Consider the following 21,849-nt stretch of genomic DNA (forward strand, 5'->3'; position numbering starts at 1 on the left):
TGACTCCCCCTCATACACAGAAAAAAAAGAAAGGAAGGGGGCCGGGGATTTAGCTCAGTGGTTCTGGCATCTGCCTCTCAAGCGCAAGGTCCCAAGTTCAATCCCTGGTACCAACAAAAAAAAAAAAAAAAGAAAGGAAAGAAGGAAAGATAGATCTCAAAAGTAACTACATAGTTTTTTATTTTTTTTCTTTAAGCCTGTCATCCCAGCATTCTGGGAGGCTGAGGCAAGAAAATCCTAAGCCCAAGCCCAGCTAAAAAGGGTTGAGGATATAGCTCAGCCTGAGGCCCTGGGCTCAATTCCTAGTGTGGAGTGGGGTGGGGGTGGGGGCAGGGGCAATACAGCCTGTTTTCAAAAACACTACTGATGAAGGTACAAATTCCCAATGATGAATATTGTATACCTAAAATGTACCAATAAACTTAATGAAAAAAAAAACAAACACTACTGATGAGATGAAAAAAAAAAAAAAAAGCATTACTGAACTTGGCATGGTGGCGCACACCAGTAATCCCAGCACTTGGGAGGCTGAGGCAGGAAGATTGCTTACAAATACGAGGCCAACCTGAATTACATAGTGAGGCCCTGATGCTGGGCACAGTGGCACACGGCTATAATCCTAGCACTCAAGAGGCCAAGGTAGGAGGATTGCTGAGTTCAAGGTCAGCCTAGACTACACAGTGAGAGACTGTCTAAAAAACCAAAACCAAAACCAAACAAAAGACATAGCAAAGTCCCGTTGAAAAACAAAACTACTAAAGTTTTGCTGGAGATTGAACCCACAGCCTCACTGAATGCTAGGCAAACACCCTAACTACTGCGCTACATCCCGTGCCCTTTCCTATCTCTTTATGTAGCTAATTTCTTCAGGTCTCACGCTTAGGTAACATATCCAGAGTATCTTCTGTATTAGGATCCTTTTGAGAAACAGAACCAGTAGGAGGGATACTAATATACATACATAAATATTTATGTCTATAAAATTAGTTGGAGTCAGGCGTGGTGGCACATGTCTGTAGTCAGTACTCAGGAGGCTGAGGCAGGAGGACTGCCACAAGCTCCAGGCCAGTGAAGGCTACATAGTGAGTTCAAGGCCAACCTGAACAGAGAGACCCTGTTTCAAAAAAACTAAAAAAAAGGCCGGGATTTAGCTCAGTGGTGCTGCCGCCTGCCCTGTAAGCGCAAGGACCCGAGTTTGATCCCCGGTACCAAAAAAAAACCTAAGAAAAAGGAAAAAAAAGTTAGTTAGACCCCATGGCACATGCCTGTAATTTCAGCTAGAGATATTCCTCATTTTACAACCTATCTGTTAAAGACTTGAACCAGGGCCGGGGATTTAGCTCAGTGGTTCCGCCACCTGCCTCAAAAGTGCAAGGTCCCAAGTTTGATCCCTGGTACTTAAAAAAAAAAAAAAAAAAGACTTGAACCAATAGTTTTGGACATCTTGTTTATAGAACCTCAATGTCTTTTTTATAAAGTACACCTTGTTTATACAGTACTGTAATTTTTGCTGATTGTACTTTACAGTACTGTAGTTTTATGTTCTGTTATACTTTATAGTACTGCATGTAAGAATTATGGAAATAGAAGCAAAGTCATCGAGTTGGAGCTTCCTTTGACCATTTCTTTATTCTGAATATTGTAATGTACATAATATATATAATTCCTCATTTAGCTATCATTTCATTTAAAGACCTAGTTGCAGTACCTCCTCCACACACAGTCGATAAACAAGTATAAACAATATTTATACTTAGGAGGCTGAGGCATGAAGATAGCAAGTTCAAGGGGCCGGGGATTTAGCTCAGTGGTTCCCCCGCCTGCCTCATAAGCGCAAGGTCTGGAGTTCGATCCCCAGTACCAAAAAAAAAAAAAGAGCAAGTTCAAGACCTATCTGGGCAACTGAGCAGACCCTGTCTCAAAATAAAAATGAAAATTAAAAAGGGGCCAAGGATGTCACTCAGCATGAAAGCCCTGGATTCAATCTCCAGCCCACCCCCCCAAAGGAGGAGGAAGAGAAGCAGTGGCAGTCAAGTGCAAAGATATCACCCCTCTTTTCATTAACCATTGTATTCTCTTCTTGTTGCTTTTTTAAGGGCCAGGTGTAGTGCTGCCCTGGCTACTTGGCAGGCTGAGGCAAGAGGACTGCAGGAGACTCTATCTCTTTTCTTTTTTTTGCAGTACTAGACCCCTAGTACCCAAGGCCTTAGCACTGAACTATATCCAATTAAATATTTAAATTATATTTAAATTTTGAGACAGGGTCTCACTAAATTACCCCAGCTGGCCTCAGAGAACTAGAGACCCTCCTGCCCCAGACTCCCAGAGTGCTGGGATGACAAGTATGCACCAACAACACTCAACCACATGATAGGTAGGGCTAGACTTGTAGATCATGCTAAAGCTCACCCCAGTTCTTGTGTTCAGCTCAAAATAAATTTTAAAAAGGAGGTATCAGTTCTATCATGATTCTAAGCTTGATAAAAATATACAACATCTAGGGTCTGGGATTTAGCTCAGTGGCACCTTGACTGCCTCGCAAGCGCAAGGTCCTGAGTTCGATCCCTGGTACCAAAAAAAAAAAAGTAAAAATATACAATGCCTAAAAATGTCATCAGGATTATAAAACTTAAATTTACATTGGTAGAGAAGGGACAATTAAAACTTTTTTCCATGCACTCCTTGGACTTGACATAAAAACATATCACTAGAGAAATAAACACAATTAAGAAACTAACAAGAGCTGGACGTGGTGGTTTATGCCTATAATCCATGCACTTGGGAGGCTGAGGCAGGAAGATCACCATGAGTTCCAGGGCAGCTTGGGCTACATAGTGAGTTCAGCCTGAACTACACAGTGAGACCCTGTCTCAAGACCTCCCCCAAAAGTAAAACAAGGCAAGTCCAAAGGACATAAAAAAACTGTTCACAGAAGTAACAGTAGAAAACTTCCCAGACACAGGCAGAGAATTTGACATACAGATAAGTGAGGCATATAGAACTCCAACTAGCCACGATAAAAAAAAAAGCTACACCTAGACATATAATAGTCAAGATCCCAGAAATGCAACAGAAGAACAAACTCCTACAAGCAGTTAGAGAAAGCCCATCAGAATCACAGCAGACTTCTCAACACAAACCCTCAAGTTAAGGAGAGCCTGGAGTGAAGTATTTCAAGCCCTAAAAGAAAATAACTTCCAATCTAGACTGTTGTATCCTGCAAAATTATCTTTCAAAATCGATGGGGAAATTAGATACTTCCACAACAAAGAACACCTGAGAAACTTCACGAACACCAAACCAGCACTCCAAACAATTCTAAACAATATCCTAGAAAAAGACAATGAAGGTCACAACTCCTTGAGGCCCAACAGAGCGAAGCCACCAGGCATGGCAAGAAACTAAAGGGAAAGGGGGAAAAATAAAAAGTAAAAGAGCCAACAACAGTAAGACAACATGACAAGGATGAGTTGATATCTACCAATTATAACTATCAATGTTAATGGACTCAATTCACCAACCAAAAGAAACAGACTAGCAGAATGGATTAAGAAGCAAAATCCAAGGGCCGGGGATTTAGCTCAGTGGTTCCATCACCTGCCTTGGAAGCGCAAGGACCTGAGTTCAATCCCCAGTACCACCCCCCCAGCAAAATCCAACAATATGCTGTATAGAAGAAACACACCTAATTCAAAGAGACTTTAACAGACTGAAAGTAAAAGGATGTAAAACAGCTCTCCATGCTACAGGAACCTGGAAAAAAGCAGGGGTATTAATCTTATTTGCAGGAAAAATAGATTTCGAACCAAAACTAATTAAGAGAGACAAAGATGATCACTACATCCTGTGAAGGGAACAATCCAAGAGGAAGAGATGACAATCATAAATATATATCCACCAAATATGAATGCCCCCAACTATATAAAACAAATATTAATGGGCATGAAAAACCAAATAAGCACTAATACAATTGGAGTGGGGGACCTCAATACCCCACTATCACAAATAGACAGATCATCCAGACAAAAAAATCAACAACGAAATTCTAGAACTGAACCAAGCTTTTAAAAATGGACTTAATAGATGTCTACAGAGTGTTCCACCCCACAAAATCAGAATACACATTCTTTTCGACTGCACACAGGTCATTCTCCAAAATAGACCACATGCTAGCTCATAGGACATGTTTAAATAAATGCAAAAGAATTGAAATTGCCCCTGTATATTATCAGACCATAGTGCAATAAAATTGGAGATCAATAGCATAAGAAACCGCAAAACCCCCCACAAACACATGGAAATAGAATAACACTCTCCTGAACAACCAATGGGTCACAGAGGAAATTAAAGAAGAAATTAGACAGTTTCTACAAGTAAATGACAATGCCAGTACAACATACAGGAATCTATGGGACACAATAAAAGCAGTTTTACGAAGGAAATTCATAGCAGTGAATGCCCATATTAGGAAAACAGAGAGCTTAAATAAACAAACTAATGCTGAACCTCAAGCTACTAGAAAAAGAAGAGGATGACAAACCCAAAGCTCGTACAAGACAGGAAATTATAAAAATCAGAGCCGAAATCAATGCAATGGAAACTAAGAGAATGATACAAAAACTCAATGAATCGAAGGGTTGGTTTTTTGAAAGAATAAATAAAATTGATAAACCCTTAGCCAACCTTATCAAAAAAAGAAAAGAAAAGGCTCAAATCCATGCAATTAAGAATAAAAAAGGTGAAGTCACAACAGATCCAGCAGAAATACAGAAGATCACCAATACCTACTTCGAGAACCTGTACTCTAATAAAATGGAAAATACAGAAGAAATGGACAGATTCCTAGATACATAACGAATTGCCAAAGTTAAATGAAGAAGATATAAAAATTCTAAACACTCTAATTACAATCAGTGAAATTGAAAATGTAATTAAAAATTTACCAACAAAGAAAAGCCCAGGTCCTGATGGTTTCACTGCTGAATTCTACAAGACATTTAGAGAAGAGTTACCGCCATTACACTTTAAACTCTTCAATGAAATTGAAACGGAAGCAATACTTCCAAATTCATTCCTGGAAGCAAGTGTTACTTTTGATTCCAAAACCAGGGAAAGACCCAACCAAAAAAGAGAATGACAGGCCAATCTCTCTAATGAACATAGATGCAAAAATCCTCAACAAGATACTGGCAAACAGAATACAGAGGGTCATCAAGAAGATCATACACCCGGACCAAGTCAGATTTATCCCAGGGATCCAAGGATGGATCAACATACGTAAATGAATAAATGTAATACACTGTATTAACAGAGCCGAGGACAAAAACCATGTGATCATCTCAATTGATGCAGAAAAAGCGTTCAACAAAATCCAACACCCATTCTTGATAAAAACTCAACAGAAAAATGGAATAGAAGGTCTTTATCTCAACCTGATTAAGACTATATATGAAAAACCAACAGCTGCCATCCCAAGCTCCTAGGGCAGAGAAGCTGAGCTGGTCCCAGCACCCAGAAGGAAGCTCCCCTGCTGCCATCCCAAGCTCCTAGGGCAGAGAAGGTGAGCCGCGTGGGTGCCAGAAGCACACCCCCTCCACCCTGTGGAAATAAGACACATAAACAACCCTCAAAAACAGACTTCTGGATCACCTACAGCAACCCCAAAGGGAAACGAGATGGAACAATCTGATACTCAACCACCTGGACTCTCTGAACTGCCAACAAAAGAGGATCTGGGAAAAATGAAATCAGAAATAATTACTCAGATAACAGCAAAGATTTTGCTGATGGTGCAGGACATGATTAATAAATCTAGAGAGGACACAGATAAAAAAATAGAGGATCTGAGGAACACGATGGAATCCCAACACAGGAAACAAATGGAATCCATAAAACAGATACAAACAGATCTCCAAGAGATTAAAAACTCCATCGAAAGTCTGCGCAGCAGAATGAACCAATGTGAGGATAGAATTTCACATATAGAAGATAAGATTTCAATTAGTGACCAGGAAAAGAAAAATTGCTTTAAAATTGTAAGGGAACACGAGAAATCAATGCAGCAGCTGCTAGACGATGCAAAGAAGAATAACATAAGACTGATTGGAGTCAAGGAAGAAACAGGAGAGAGTGCAGATGACATAAAAAATCTCTTCACAGAAGTGATGGCAGAAAACTTCCCAAGGAGGGGAAAAGAACTTGACATACAGATAAGTGAGGCATATAGGACTCCAGCTAGCCTTAATCAAAAAAAATCTACACATAGGCATATAATAGTTAGGATTCCAGAAATCCAACAGAAGAACAAAATTCTACAAGCAGTGAGAGAAAAGAAACAAATCACATACAAAGGAAAGCCCATCAGAATCACAGCAGACTTCTCAATGTAAACCCTCAAGGCAAGAAGAGCTTGGAGTGATTGATGTATTTCAAGCCCTAAAGGAAAACAGCCTCCAACCCAGACTGACGTACCCTGCAAAACTATCTTTCAAAATTGATGGAGAAATAAGATACTTTCATGATAAAGAGCACCTCAGGAACTTCATGAATACCAAACCAGCACTCCAAAATATTTTAGACAATACCCTAGGAAAAGACAATGAGGATCACAACCCCAGGAAACCCAGCAGAATGAATCCATTGGGCGTGACAAATTAAACGCAAAGGGGTAGAATCCAACAAAAAGTAAAAGTCACGACAAGGTGGCAAAGGCCGACCGACCTCCAATGCTGCTTGACAAAGTTCCAGCTGGGGGAAAAGGAGGGTGGAACACATCGTACCCTCATGTTTTATTTTTTCTTGCCATAATGTTTACAATTGTTACTCTGGTCACAGGAATCATTGTGTTTGTGACTAACAACATATTCTCCATGAGGCAAATTGGCAATGTTGTATTGAAATCTGATCTGGCTCACAAGTCCCAAATTCCTGTTTCTCTCAATTCTATTGCCACACCCACTTCTAAAGAAACCTCTCCTAAAACTCCCTCTGTTTTCCTGCTACTATAACTCCTTTCTTCTATTGATGACTTTCTTTTTACTAAAGGGGACTTATAAAGAGATTGAAAGGACAGATTTTAGATGTAAGAAACAGTGGGAAATGAGAAATAGAAAGAAAGTTAAGACAGATAAATACACTAAGGAGACAAGTTACTCAGTTTTTCTCAAAGTACTGTAAACATCTCCTGCTCATGAACCATGAACCCAAATAACACTTAGGCAAGATGAACAGAGGTATAGAAAAATAGAGAGCTAATAGCAAACTGTATTAACCATTGTGCAGTTTCTCAAGGGCCAGCTGAGGACCACAAGTTTGACATTTAATTAACTAAATCTTGCTTGTACCCCTGCTGACATACAGATTTTGATTAAGTTACCTTCTGTTCTGCTTAGGTGTGGGTAAATAAGGGGACAATTGTAATTTTTAAAATGTATTCATGATGTTCAATGAAATGAATCAGCTTAGGAAAAATATACTCTGTTCAGCAAAAAATAACCTTTACTTCTATAGAAATTGCTAAGGCAACCTAAAATGTAAACATGTTCCGCCCAATGCCTCCTAGCCATTGCTTAAAGATATAAAAATAAATCAGACCCTGAGACTTGTCAGAGGGAACCTGAACATTGCTTGTGAAGGTTCTTTTCTCACTCGCCGGCCCGGGACCTCTCCCCTTCCTACCCTGCATCGACTGCAGCTGGTCTGTGGCAACAAGGCTTTTAAAACTTTTAACTTCATCTCCCTAATGAGTGTATAATTCAATCTTATTATTGTACTGATTAGTATTTTTCTGATTCTAGAGTTGCACACCTTTCCTTGTGCTATACTGGCTATTTATCATCTTCTTATGTCTACATTTTAATTGGGTTGTCTATTAATGAGCTCTAAGAATTCTTTATATATTCTGGTTATAGGTTATATGGATTGTAAATATGGTCTGTTTAAGGACTACTTTTCATTTTAATGATGTCATTTAAAGTTCTAAATTTTGATGGAATCTCATTTATCAATTTTTTTCTTTTATACATCATGTTTTTTGTGTCCTAGGAAGTTCTTGCCTACCCTGAATTCATAAATATTTTCCCTTATAATTTCTTCTTAAAGTTTTATACTTTTAGGCTTTCTTATTTAGGTTCATAGATCCCTTCAAGTTATTTTCATGTATGGAAAAAAAGGTTGAGGTTAATTTTTTATATATGGATACCAGGTGTTCTAGTGCCGTTTGCTGAAGACACTATCTCTTCCTCAGCTCTTGAATCGAGTTTATATTCTATAAAACGCTAATGTTAAATAATCTTTCAAAACTCAGTGGACCATATATGTGTGGTTCTATTTCTAGAATCTCTGTTTTATTCCAATGATCTATATGTCTTTCCTTACACCAACACTGCCTTGATTACTGTAGCTTTAGAAGAAGTCTTAAAATTGGGTGCTAAACGTCTTCCAACACTGTTTTTGTTTTTGTTTTTGGCTTTTCTGGGTCCTTTGTACTCCTACATAACTTTTAAATTTCAATATCCAGTTCTTCATTTATAACAAGTATACACAGACCTGAATTTTTATATATACCTTGTGTTTTCTAATCCTGCTAAATTCAAGTACAAGTTCTAGGGGCTCCTAGAGATTTCTTAGTATTTTCTCTGTAGATGATCATTTCATCTACATATAAAGATTTTGCTTCTGGCGCGACAATCCTATCCTAGTTGTGTCATTTTATTGCCAGACTATTTTGGTGGGGACTAGGTTTCAAAGTTTAATGGACAGATAAAGAGTAAGCATATCTGCCCTTGTTCCCCACCTTAAGGAGAAAGCATTGTATCTTCTCCATTCATACAAGGTGTTCTCGCTGGAAGTATGGAGTATATGTCTTTAATTCGCTGAGAAATTTCTGTTCTACTTCTAGTCTCCTGATAGCTTTTACCATGAACAGCTGTAGAATTTGGTCCAATACTTTTTCTCCAACTAGTGACAGGATCATATGGCTTTTTCCTTTCCTCTGTTAATATGATGACTTTTGGGGGTGGATCTTCCCCCACTTTTTGCTGAGCCAACACTGCCATCCCTATAACAAAACCACTTTCTACATACTGCCAGATCTGACTTCTAAGAGTTTGTCTTGTTAAACAAATTTCTATCTATGTTCACACCTTTTTCTTCGATTATCTTTATCCAGTTTTAGGATTAGCATAATGTTGATTTCCTAAAATGAGGGGAGAAGTGTTCCTTCTTTTTTCTGCTTTAATTGTTGGATATAATTTATCAGTTAAAATGTTTATGAGCCTGCTGTTGTCATATAGGTAGGTTTTCAAGCTAGGAATATACTTTCTTTAATAGGTGCTATTCAAATTTTATATTTCCTCCAGAGTTAGTTTCATTAATTTGTCTTCTAAGTTACTTCTTAGAAGTTGTCAAATTTATTTCAAAAAAGATTTTTGTAATATGCTTTCTATATCCTTTTAAATTCTGTAAAATCTGTAGTAATGTCTCCTAGATCTTAATATTGTAATTTAAAAAATGTATTACTGATACTGTGTAACAGGAAGAAAAAGTCTAAAAGAGCAGGGGAATTGGGAGGGGTAGGGGAAGGGAAAAAAGGAAAAGGAAAAAATATGAGAAGAGGAAAAAAAGTGGAAATAAGGTCTTTGCAAATAGGGAAGGGTGGAGGGCATGAAGGGAGGGCAAGGGAAGGGGAAAAAAAATAACAACCAAGAGACTCATGTAATGGTACAAGATTCCAATGATGAATGTAACTGTATTGTATACCTAAAATGTACCAATAAAGTTAATGGGGGAAAAAAAAAAAAGAAAAACCAACAGCTAACATCATACTAAATGGTCAAAAACTGAAAACCTTTACACTAAAATCAGGAACAAGACAAGGATGTTCACTATCACCACTCCTATTCAATATAGTTCTGGAAACATTAGCCACAGCAAATAGACAAGAGAAAGAAATAAAAGGAGTAAAGATAGGAAAGGAAGAAGTTAAACTGTCATTATTTGCTGACAATATGATATGCTACATAGAAGACCCAAAAAACTGCCAAAAGACTTCTAGACTTAATTGACAGATTCAGCAGAGTAGCTGGATACAAGGTTAACAATCAAAAAAAAAAAATAGCCTTTTTATACACAAATAACAGACTCACTGAGAGAGAAATTAGGGAAACAATTCCTTTTACAATAGCATACAAAAAAATGAAATATCTAGGAATCAAGCTAACAAAGGAAGCAAAAGACCTCTACACTGAAAACTACAGCACTCCGAAAAAAGAGATCAAAGAGGATATAAGAAAATGGAAAGACATCCCTTGCTCCTGGGTAGGAAGAATCAATAAAGTGAAAATGGCCATGGGGCCGGGGATTTAGCTCAGTGGTTCCATCACCTGCCTTGCAAGTGCAAGGTCCTGAGTTCGATCCCCAGGTACCAAAAAAAAAAAAAAAAAAGAAAATGGCCATACCTCTAAAACTGCTATATAGATTTAATGCAGTGCTAATTGAAATTCCAACAATATATTTCACAGAACTAGAGAAAACAATCCAAAAATTCATTTGGAACCAGAAGGGACCTAGAATAGCAAAAGCAATTCTAGGCAACAGAGACACGGCAGGGGGTATCACAATCCCCAACTTGAAACTATACTACAAAGCTACTGTGATAAAAACATCATGGTACTGGCAAAGAAACAGACCTGAGGCTCTGGAATAGATTAGAAGATGCAGAAACAACTCCAGACATACTCAGCCACCTCACCTTTGACAAGGGAGTCAACCACCCTCACTGGACGAAAGATAGCCTCTTTGATAAATGGTGTTGGAAAAACTGGATTTCAACCTGCCAAAGATTAAAACTAGACCCATACCTATCACCATGCACCAAACTAAGATCAAAGTGGATTAAAGATCTAAATATTAAGACAGAAACACTAAACTTGCTGGAAGATAAGTTAGGTAGAACTCTTGAAGACATTGGCATAGGAAGAGACTTTATGAACAAAACCTCAATAGCACAGGAGCTAGCAAAAAGAATCAACAAGTGGGATCTCATCTTATTAAAAAGCTTCTGCACTGCAAGAGAAACCACCAACAGAGCTAAGAGACAACCTACTATGTGGGAAAAAATTTTTAGCAGCAGTACCTCAGACAAAGGACTACCATCTAGAATATACAAAGAACTTTAAAAAATCAGACACCCCCCCCCAAATTTAAAGGCCCAATTCAAAAATGGGCATCTGAAATGAACAGACATTTCTCACAAAGAAGTAAAAGCAGCAAATATACATATGAAAAAACGTTCAACATCTCTGGTCATTCAAGAGATGCAGATGAAAACAACACTGAGATTCTACCTCACCCCAGAAAGAATGGCTGCTATCAAGAAATCAACCAATAACAAATGTTGGGAGGGGTGTGGAGAGAATGGAGCCCTTCTCCATTGTTGGTGGGAGTGCAGACTGGAGCAACCACTGTGGAAATCAGTATGGAGATACCTCAAACAACTAGGACTAGAGGTCCCGTTTGACCCAGGTATTCCTCTGCTGGGTATCTTCCCAAAAGAATTAAAAGAATCATACCACAGCGATATATGTGCACCCATGTTTATAGCACCACAGTTTGTGTGTTGGTTTTTTTTGGTACCGGGGATCGAACTCGGGACCTTGCACTTTCGAGGCAGGTGCTGGAACCACTGAGCTAAATGCCCAGCCCAGCAGCACAGTTTGTAATAGCGAAAGCTTGGAAACAGCCCAAGTGCCCATCAATTGGAAACTGGATAAAGGAAAAAAAAAAAGAAACTAGATAAAGAAGATGCAGTTTTTTTAATGAAATGGAGCACTACTCAGCTATAAAGAACGAGAAACTAGAGACATTTATAGCTAAATGGATGCATATTGAGGCCATACTCAAGTGAAATAAATAGGACACACATGTGTAAATACTGAATAGTTTCTCTGGTGTGAGAAACTGAAAGTGTAAATAATGATTAAAATGAATAACTGATATTGTAAAATAGGAAGAAAATGTCCAAAGGGGTAGGGGAAATGGGAGGGGTAGGGGAAAGGAAAGAAGGGAAAGGAAAAATATGAGAAAAGGAAAAAATGGAAACAAAGTCTTTGTAAATAGGGAAGGGTGGAGGGGGTGAAGGGTGGACAGGAAATGGGGAAAAAATAAGAACCAAGATATATCATGTAAAGGTACAAGTACCCAATGATAAATGTGAATGTATTGTATACTTAAAATGTACCAATAAAAGAATCTAAGAAAAAAAAAAAGAAAATAACTTTCAGGGTGGGGGATTTAGCTCAGTGGTTCTGCCACCTGCCTCACAAGTGCAAGGTCCTGTGTTCGATCCCTGGTACCAAAACAACGAAAACAAAAACAAACAAACAAAAAGAAACCAACTTTCAGAAAAAAAATTATTGATGTGATCACGACAATATTTATACCTAGAAAAATATGGCACTATGTATTTCTGGTATTACACATTTTGAGAAACTTCTTAAAGACAAAATACAATTTGTTTTTGTTTTTGAGATAGGGTCTCCCTATGTCATTCAGGTTGGCCTTGAACTTGCTATGTAGCCCAGGCTGGCTTTGAACTCACAGTTATTCTTTTGCCTCAGACTCCCAAGAGTTGAGACTACAGGTATGAGCCACCATGCCTGATGACAAAATATAATTTTAAAAGGTACAGTTTACTAGTCCAACATATCAAAGTTTGTAAGAGACCTGGGGAGGGCCAGGGATTTAGCTCAGTGGTTCTGGCACCTGCCTCGAAAGCGCAAGGTTCTGAATTTGATCCCCAGTACCAAAAAAAAAAAGAAAAAAAAAGAAAGATCTGGGGATGGGGCCCTGTGATAGAGGGCTTGCCTAGCACTTACAAGGCCTGGGTTTGATTCCTAACACTGCAAAAAATAAAGTGTGCAATGATTAATCCAGCGTCAAAGTGATACAAGTATCATTTTTTGTTTATGCCACAGTGTACAAAAATACATTCATTGCCAGGCATGGTAGAGCACAACTGTAATCCCAGTACTTAGGAGGCTGAGGCAGGAGGATTGCTGTGAGTTTGAGGCCAGCCTGGGCTACATAATGAGTTCAAGGCCAGGCTGAACTACATAGCGAGACCCTGACTCAAAAAAACAAATCAAAAATATATATTCATTTAGCAGAATGGTCCTTAATGATCTGCACTTACCAAGATATTGGTGTTATTATAGTGAAACAAAGAGTATTCTCCAACTGCACAAAAATATTGTTTCTGAAGCCTATTGCTTACCTAACTTTGTATAGGCAAGTAAAGAATGTAATGTCAGATACAGTAACACATATCTGTAATCCCAGCAACTTGGGAGGCTGAGGCAGGAGGATAGAAGTTCAAGTGCAGCCACTAGGGCAACTTAGTGAGAGCCTATCTGAAAAATAAAAAGCGCTGGAGGGGTGTCACTTAATGGTAGAGTGCCCTTGGTTCTATCCTCAGCATTAAAACACAACACACCAAACAAAACAAAAATCCCAGTCTTATTACTATCTCCAATAGGTAACAGGCATTGTGCATCTTCTTTCTTTTTTTTTCTTTAAACTGTCTTGCTGTGTTGCCCAGGCTGGCACCAACTCCTGAGCTCAAGGAATCCTACTAACTCAGTCTCCCAAGCACCTGGGACTACAGAAGCAAGCCATAGTGACCAAGCACCTTTTTGGGGGAGGGGGTAAGGGCAGTCCTAGGGATCAAACTCAGGTGCTAGAGCACTGGTGGTAAAACATAGGTATGAGTGTAAAGTGAAAGTGCTTTACCACTGAGCTATAACCCTAGCCCCAATTTTTAATATTTTGAGGAACTTTCATATTGTTTTCCATAGCAGCTGTACTGTTTTACATTCCCACTAGTAGTAGCAAGGGTTCTCTTTTCTCTACATCCTTACCAACTCTTGTTATCTTTGGTCTTTGCTGGGGGTGGGTGTTGGGGAGGTGTTGAAACAGGCTCTTGGTATATACCCCAGGCTAGCCTCAAACTCACACCAATCCTCCTGCCTCAGCCTCCAGAGTGTTAGGATTACAGGTGTGAACCACCATGCCTGGCTCTCTATATTTGGTCTTTTTGATAACAACCAAAACAAATATAAGGTAATATGATCCTGTGGCTTTAATTTTCATTTTCCAGATTGATTAGGGATATTTAGGGTTTTTTCCATACTTGTAGGCCACTTCTATGTCTTCTTTTGAAAAATATCTATTCAGATGCATCCCCCCTTCTTTAGATAGGTTCTCACTATGCAGCCCAGGCTGGCTTCAAATTCACTATCCTCCTGCCTCAGCCTCCTGAGTGATGAGATTACAGGCATGCCACCACATCTGGCCCACTGCCCAATTTTTAATTGGGCTATTTGTTTTATTAGATTCCTTACATATTCTAAATACTAACCCTTTATCAGATGTATCACTTGCAAATATTTTTCCCATTCTGTATCCTTTTCTTCATTCTATTGTTTCCTTTGCTGTGTAGAAATATTTTAGTTTATTTAATTTAGTTTATTTATCTTTTGCTATTTTTGCTTTTGTTGTCAGTGCTTTTGGGGTAATTTCAAAAACTCATTGCCCAGATCAATGTCATGTCCTCTAGTAATTTTTACGGTTTCAGGTTTATATCTTTAATCCACTTTTAGTTGAGTTTTGTATATGGTATAAGATAAGGATCTAATTTCATTCTTTCACATGTGGATATCTAGTTCTCCCAGTACCATTTATTGAAGAGATTGTACTTTCCCTATTGTGTTTTCTTGGCATCTTTATCGAAAATCAGTTCATTATAAAGGCATGAATTTATTTCTGAACTCTATTCTGTTCAGTTAGTTTACTCTTATTTATTTATTTATTTTACTCCCCTTTGGGGGGGCGGGGTACCTGGGATTGAACTCAGGACCTTGCGCTTGCAAGGCAGGTGCAGTGCCACTGAGCTAAATCCCCAGCCCTACTCTCCCATTTTTAAAGCCAAAACAGGCTTTCAAACCTGCCTCTTTTTAGCAGTTACTCTCTACCTTCCATAAACTCTCTAAGTAGCCAGGCATGGTGGTATACACCTGTAATCCCAGCACTCTGGGAGGCTGAGGCAAAAAGATCCCAAGTAGGAGCGCAGTCTGGGAAACTCAGCAAGACCCTATCTCAAAATGAAAAAATTAAAGCTAGGCATGGTGGCGCACACCTGTAATCATAGCACTCGGTGGGAGGCTGAGGCAGGAGGATAACTGTGAGTTCGAGGCTACATAGTGAGTCCAAGGCCAGCCTGAATTACAAAGTGAGACCCTGTCTCAAAAAACAAAAATCACAAGCCCAAGGACCCGAGTTTGATCTCCAGTACTAAAAAAACACAAAAAAACAAAACATGCCAGGGATTTAGCTAAGTGGTGCTGTGCCTGCTTGGCAAGCACAAGGTCCTGAGTTTGATCCCTGGTACAAAAAATAAATAAATAAAAAGCGCTGGGTATGTAACGCAGTGTCAATCCCCAGTGTTACAAACAACAACCAACCAGTCAAAAAAATCTCTTGTGGCACACACTTGTAATCCCAGCACTTGGGAGGCTGAGGCAGGAGGATTACTGTGAGTTTGAGGCATGCCAGCACTGAAGGCCAGCCTGAACTAATAAAGAGACCCTGTATCCAAAAACAAAACAAAACAAAAACCCTCTTACCTTCAAGCAATTACATTCCTAAATAGATCAGATTCTATTATTCATCTTTTTTTCTTTTTTTTTTTGGTACCGGGAATTGAATTCGGGACCTTGCACTTGCAAGGCAGGAGCCAGAACCACTGAGCTAAATCCCTGGCCCACTATTATTCATCTTATTTTAATATCTTTTGACAATTCCCTAACATAAAGCCTTAAATGCTTCACCAAAGTATTTTGAATCCTCAACACCCAATTTATTCACCTTCCCTTCACCTTCCTACTATTCATTCTAGGGAACCAGGGACCCCTTAGCAGTCCATTAGTTTCTAGTATTATACGCTAATATCTGCTTATGTGCTCTTTTCTGCAAGGAACATTCATTGCTCCTATCAAGTTTTGCAGAGGGGGTAAGAGAGTCAAAAAATGTTAAAAACCAACTGTAGCCAGGCATGGTGGAGCATGCCTGTAGTCCCAGCACTTTGGAGGCTGGAGGCAGGAGGATCACTATGAAATAGAGGCCAGTCTGAGCTACACAGTGAGTTCAAGCCCAGCCTGAACTAGTGAGACCCTGTCTGAAAACAAACAAACACCTAAAAACAATTGTAGCCTAGCCATATTAAACTACTTACTCTTCCCAGACACACAGCTCATATTTTCACATCTCTATTCTTATGCTCCAAGTGCTCCTGGTATGTAGAATAACTTTGATTGTAACTAGTTCTCTGAATTCCTATTCATCCCTCAAGACCCTACTCCATAACCATATCCTCTGTAATGCCTCCTTTTACAGTCTACCAAAGCAGGCTCTTTCAGTCCCTATTATATCTCTAATACTCACAACACTACTATTGTTGTAATATATCAGCTTTAGGGGGCAGAGGTTATATACCTTCCCATCATTGTAATGCCAGCACACAAAGCTGATCCTAGCACACAAGAGGCCAAAAAAACAAAAACATCTGCTGAATTTTTAAAAAACAAAAAAATTTTTTGATTCTGATAGTCTCCAAAATTGTACCTGCTACTTTTGTTTTGTTTTTGTTTTGTTTTGTTTTGGTTATCGGGGATCGAACTCAGGACCTTGCGCTTTCGAGGCAGGCACAATGCCACTGAGCTGAATTCCCAGCCCTTTTGGTATTCATTAACTCATTCAGCAATGAGTGAATAAAGTTCCAATGAAATACTTGGAGCTGTGTGCTAAGCCAATAAAGATATAGATTAAGACTTTATCTCTGTCCTAGGGATACAGCTCAGTGGTAGGGTGCTTACCTAGCATTAGGCCCTGGATTCAATCTCCAGTAGTACCACCACCACCACAAAAACAAACAAACAAAAAACCCCGATATAAAATTTGACAAATGTTATGAAAAAGGTCCACATAAATGGTCATAGTATCTCCTACGAAGATTTGACTCAGAGTATAGGAAAGTTTACAATGTGACATTAAGCCAGAGAATTCATCCATTCACTTCTTTCCCTATAAACTTGTGCCAGTGTTCCTTTTCTAACAGTAATACTAAAAATAACTACAGGAATTTGAGGCACATAATGTAACCAAATACTTTATCTTACCTGCTCCTGGAAACAATTCCACAAGTTAGGTGGAGCAGGAATGATTATCCCCATGTTAAAAACATGGGAAAACTAGGACTCAAATAGGTTAAGTGAGGTACTCAAGGTTATGCAATAAGAGAATTTTTTTTTCCAGTACTGGGGATCAAGGGCTTCACTCAGGCTAGGCCAGCTTCTTACTACTGAGCTACATCCCCAGCCTGCAAAATTAATAAGAGAGGGTCTGGGGCTGGAGATTAACTCAGTGGTAGAGCACTTGCTTAGCATAAGCGAAGGCCTGGGCTCAATCCCCAGTAACTCAAACAAAAAGGTTATGTTTATCTAGAATTTCTTTACAACTGCTCCTTTTTCCCACCCCAACTCTAATCAGACTATAAACCCCAACACGGAAAAAGATTTTCATTTTTACTGCTTTGTCCTTAGGGTTTAGAATATATAGATTTACATGAATGAATGGATTTAAAAGTAAAGTAGACTAACAGCAAAAAACACAAGAGAAAAAAGTTTTTGCCCATGTTATTGACATAATAAAAGAGATTTGGGGCTGGGAATTTAGCTCAGTGGTTCCAGCACCGGCCTTGCCAGCAAAAGGTCCCAAATTCAATCCCCAGTACCAAAAAAAAAAAGCCAAATGAAGGAGATTTAAAATGAGATTCTACTCATTAGAAAGGCTAGATGAATTGTACTGAGTCAATTCCACTAGTATGCTATGCATTTTACCTAAGAATGAAGAGAGCTGATGTAGGTTTCTATTTCTGATGTCATACTCATGGCATGTACTGACATAAACCCAAGATTTAACTGCAGGTTTGAAACTGATTAAAATTTTTATTAAAGGAAGTAGCTAAAAGAAAGTTTTACTGCAGTCTTGATACTATGACTAAAAAGGTATACACATTTCAATTCTGTCTTCAATGTTTCAGGAGCCAAAGCTGCTGTACCTATGTTCTCCAACATATTACTTTGATAAAATATTTAACCACCTTTTGTATATGTGTGATGGCGGTGGTAGGGTACTGGGTATAGAACCCAGGGGCCTACACATGCTAGACAAACACTCCACTATGGAGCTACTTTCTTGGTCTCTGTTTCTTTTCTTTTCTCTCTCTCTCTGTTCCTTCCTTCCTCTCTCCCTGTTGTTTTTTTTTTTGAGATAGGGTTTCACTAAGTTGCTCAGGCCAGCCTCAGATTTTTGATCCTCCTGCTTCAGCTTCCCACAACAGCTGGGATTACAGAGATATACCACTGTGCCCAGCATTAACCACTTTTTTATTAAATTTTAAAATCACAACTGAGTAACTCACCATCCTTTCATAAAATTGCGATTCTCCGTACACAAAGTAAACCATATCCTAAAAACAAAGTGACAGCATCAATATTTAGTATGATTTATGGGAAAGATTATGGTTCTACACATTCCAGTTCCTTTTAAATCAGTTTCCTGATTTAAAAAATTTTTCCATTATTTTTCTCCAGTATTCAGACCTAAGCAAGTTAAAGCTGAGTTAGTATAATTAGTAGCTGCGATGTGTGAGGTAATAGAAAATACAATAGACTTGGAGTATGACTCTGCTATTTCCTATGTGAGTTAACTGTGTGACCCTGTGCAAATCACTTAACATTTTAGGAGTCAGGTTTTTATCAACTGTAAAATGAGAGAACTTGGCCTTGGGATGTAGTTCAGGATCAAGCGTTTGCCCAATGTGCACAAGACCCTGGGTTCAATTCCCAGCCCTGCAAATAAATAGAGAAAACCACCACCTCGCAGAATTATAGTAAGAATTAAATTACACAATGTTTAATTATAGTTACTGTAATAACAATTAAATTACAAAGTGTATAACTCATTTTAAAAAGAAAGCATTCACAGCATTATCATGTCTGAACAAATAACTAAGAGTTAGTCAATAGCAACTGCTGTTTCTTATTTTTGAACAGAGCAATTCTGTGCCTGCTTCTTCAAAGCTTAGCCAGGAAAACAGAAAAGACTCACTGGTGAGTTAAAATTGAAGAACTGGGACTAGGGGGGTGTAGCTTCGGTAGAGTGCCTTACAGGCAGCATGCACAAATCCCTGGGTTCAATCCCCAGCATCACAAACACACACACACACACACACACGCGCGCGCGCGCGTTTAAAGAACAACTGCATTAAGGCTATCCAAACACAATCTGGGATTCTCAGAATAAATGATTTCCATTATGAGACATAAAACAAAATAATAAAGCGTTTATTTATTTGCCTACTTGGCTGGGGGGGGGGTTGAACATATCTTAATTCAAAAACCTTCCCTGATTCATTCCAGAGATTTTAAATACTAATTAATTTTTTAAAAGGTGTGTCTGCAATAGCCTTTAGAAAGCTTTAGAAAGCTTTACCGGGGCTATACTAGCTGTCCTCACGATAGCCCTCCCTCCTTCCCCCAAGGTGTACTTTTATCTTGCTTTTTCCTCTTTTACTCTGCCCTAGCTCGATCTGTCGAGCCAGTTTCGCCTTCATTCTTCACTTTTACTTTTTCAAATAAGCCTTGCCACAAAACCAGCTGTAGTTTAAGCTAAATCTAGCAATGCAGTCTCCCAAAAGACATTAAAGTTAGCACTATCTTACCAAATTTGATCAAATCCACGCAATTTGGCAATTTCTAGTAAAAATTATACTCTCATTCCTTAAAGTGTTTTTATTTCTCTTACTTGGTGAAAAAGTGCTTTCTAGAAGCCACTAGGTTTCTATTTTTTCTATAAAGCAGATCAGATCCTTTTACTAATGGACATTTTCTTTCGCCTTTTTTTTTAATCGAGGAAATAAAAAGGATGCCGTTTAGTGGATTAAAGTCCTGGAGCCTTTTTCTACAAGCAATGAATAATGCTCTAGAACTCGCTAACCACCACCACCACCACCACCACCACCACCACCATCCCCTCCCCGAGATTCCAGAAGTGTGTGAGCCAATGTCTTTCTCGTGAGTTCTTTGGTCCCGGATCGGAGCTGCCAGACACCACTGCAAACCTGATTCCCGGTTTCCCGTGGCGGAGTGTGTGTGTGTGTGGGGGGGGGGTTCTAGTTTTCATAGACTCATCCCTCTACCAAGGGGGGGAAAAAGCCTTAAAGATCTGTGGCCTAAAGCTGTCTCTAGATGACTTTTACAAATTGGGCAATGACCTCGAGGTTTCTAGAAAAACTGCCTAGCTCCGAAGCCTCTGCTCTGTCCAGCTGGAATGCGAAGGTCTGAGGGAGGACAGTTTTGAAAAGTGGACTTTGTCCCGATCCTGTTACTGCAACCGGATCCACAGGGAGCGTTCCCGTCCCGTCCGGCGGGCTTCCCCGGGGCGGCGACACGCTCAAGCACAAAGGGACGAAAGCAGCCCAGACAAAAGGGCCCAGCGAAGCCTGGGGGCGGAGAGGGAGAGACTGCGCGGGCTCAGCTGCAGGCGGGGACACCGCGGCGGGACCGCTGTGGGAGGGCTGAGGAGGGAGGCGGCTGCCAAGGCCCGCCACGCCCTGGCCCGACGAGACCGCCACCGCGGCCGGCCGTTACCCACCGCTCCGACCGCGACCCCTCTCGGAGCCAACAACACGACTGGACCCTGAGAGGCGCTCACTGTCTGACCCTGAGCGCGTGCCATTAACTTTCCCTAGTTCGCTGAACTCACCCGAATCGCTGCCGCCTCTTCCTCAGCCTCCACAGCAGTTTCCCCCGGAAATCCTACCTGGCCTCGGGCCGCCCGGCTCTAGCCAGAGCCTCCGGCCCCTGGGGAGGGGGGAGAGGGAGCGGGCCGGACAGTGGAGGTAGGAAGTGCCGCCGCGGAGACTCACGGGAGTTGTAGTTACCAGTTGGGGCGGCCTGTGGGGCAAGCGGGAGAAAATGGCGGGAATTGCCAACCCTTCCCTCCGGGCATGCGCCGCCTGCGGCCGGTGCTTTCCTTTTAAAAGGACTTGAGGAACTTTCCTGGAACCCAGCAAGGCAAAGGTCTTTGAGCTTGAGAGGACAGAGTTCAATACTGGGCTCCAGGCAGTGCCCAAGAAGGGAAATGATGCAAGTGGGTTGTTTTAGAAACTGTGCCTAGACCTTGTCTGGCCAAATTTCAGTCCCATTCCCCCCAAAAGAAAAACTGAAGTGCTAATTTGAATATACAAGCTGCCCTCGATTTTGTGCATGAGAAACCCAAACAACTTTTTCACACCTCCAATCTGTTTAGTCCAGCCGTCTAACATACACAGTGCTGGGGATTTAGCTCAGTGGTACCAGTGCCTGCCGCGCAAGTGCAAGGTTCCGAGTTCGATCCCCAGTACCCAAAAAAAAAAAAAAAGAAAAAGAAAGAACATTCACAATATTTCAACCTCTTTGCATTTTCTCCATTACTGTCACCTGGTGGAACTCACCGTCTCTCCACAAAGTCACATTCTTCAGGCCTCCATTCTGTCACTCTGCAGACACCTTCACATTACTGCCAGAGGATTTTTCTAAATGCCAAACCTATTGAGTCACTACCTAAATTAGGACTCAATGTAAAACCTAAAATCTATAACGTTAGGGGGAAACGCAGGAGAAAACTCTATATGACAATTACTCAATGCATAAAACAGAAAATTAACATATTGCATGTCATAAAAATAAAAAT

General features: G+C 39.9%; 1 protein-coding gene across 4 annotated transcripts in view; it reads right to left on the reverse strand.

Annotated features, from left to right (window-relative positions):
- The window catches only part of Phactr4 (phosphatase and actin regulator 4), a 102,890-nt gene extending 81,836 nt beyond the window's left edge, over window positions 1-21,054 (reverse strand). For 2 of the 4 annotated variants that reach the window (XM_004850759.3, XM_013074324.3), the window contains exon 1: window positions 20,881-21,054. The gene's annotated coding sequence lies outside the window, so the exon portion shown is untranslated. The remainder of the gene's footprint in view (window positions 1-20,880) is intronic. The other 2 variants (XM_087215437.1, XM_087215435.1) reach the window with 2 other exon arrangements.
- Window positions 21,055-21,849: the final 795 nt, after the last annotated feature.

Source organism: Heterocephalus glaber, unplaced genomic scaffold (assembly GCF_053883595.1).
Source record: "Heterocephalus glaber isolate CG9 unplaced genomic scaffold, H.glaber_assembly_v1.0 deba00001452, whole genome shotgun sequence".
Lineage (NCBI taxonomy): Eukaryota > Metazoa > Chordata > Mammalia > Rodentia > Bathyergidae > Heterocephalus > Heterocephalus glaber.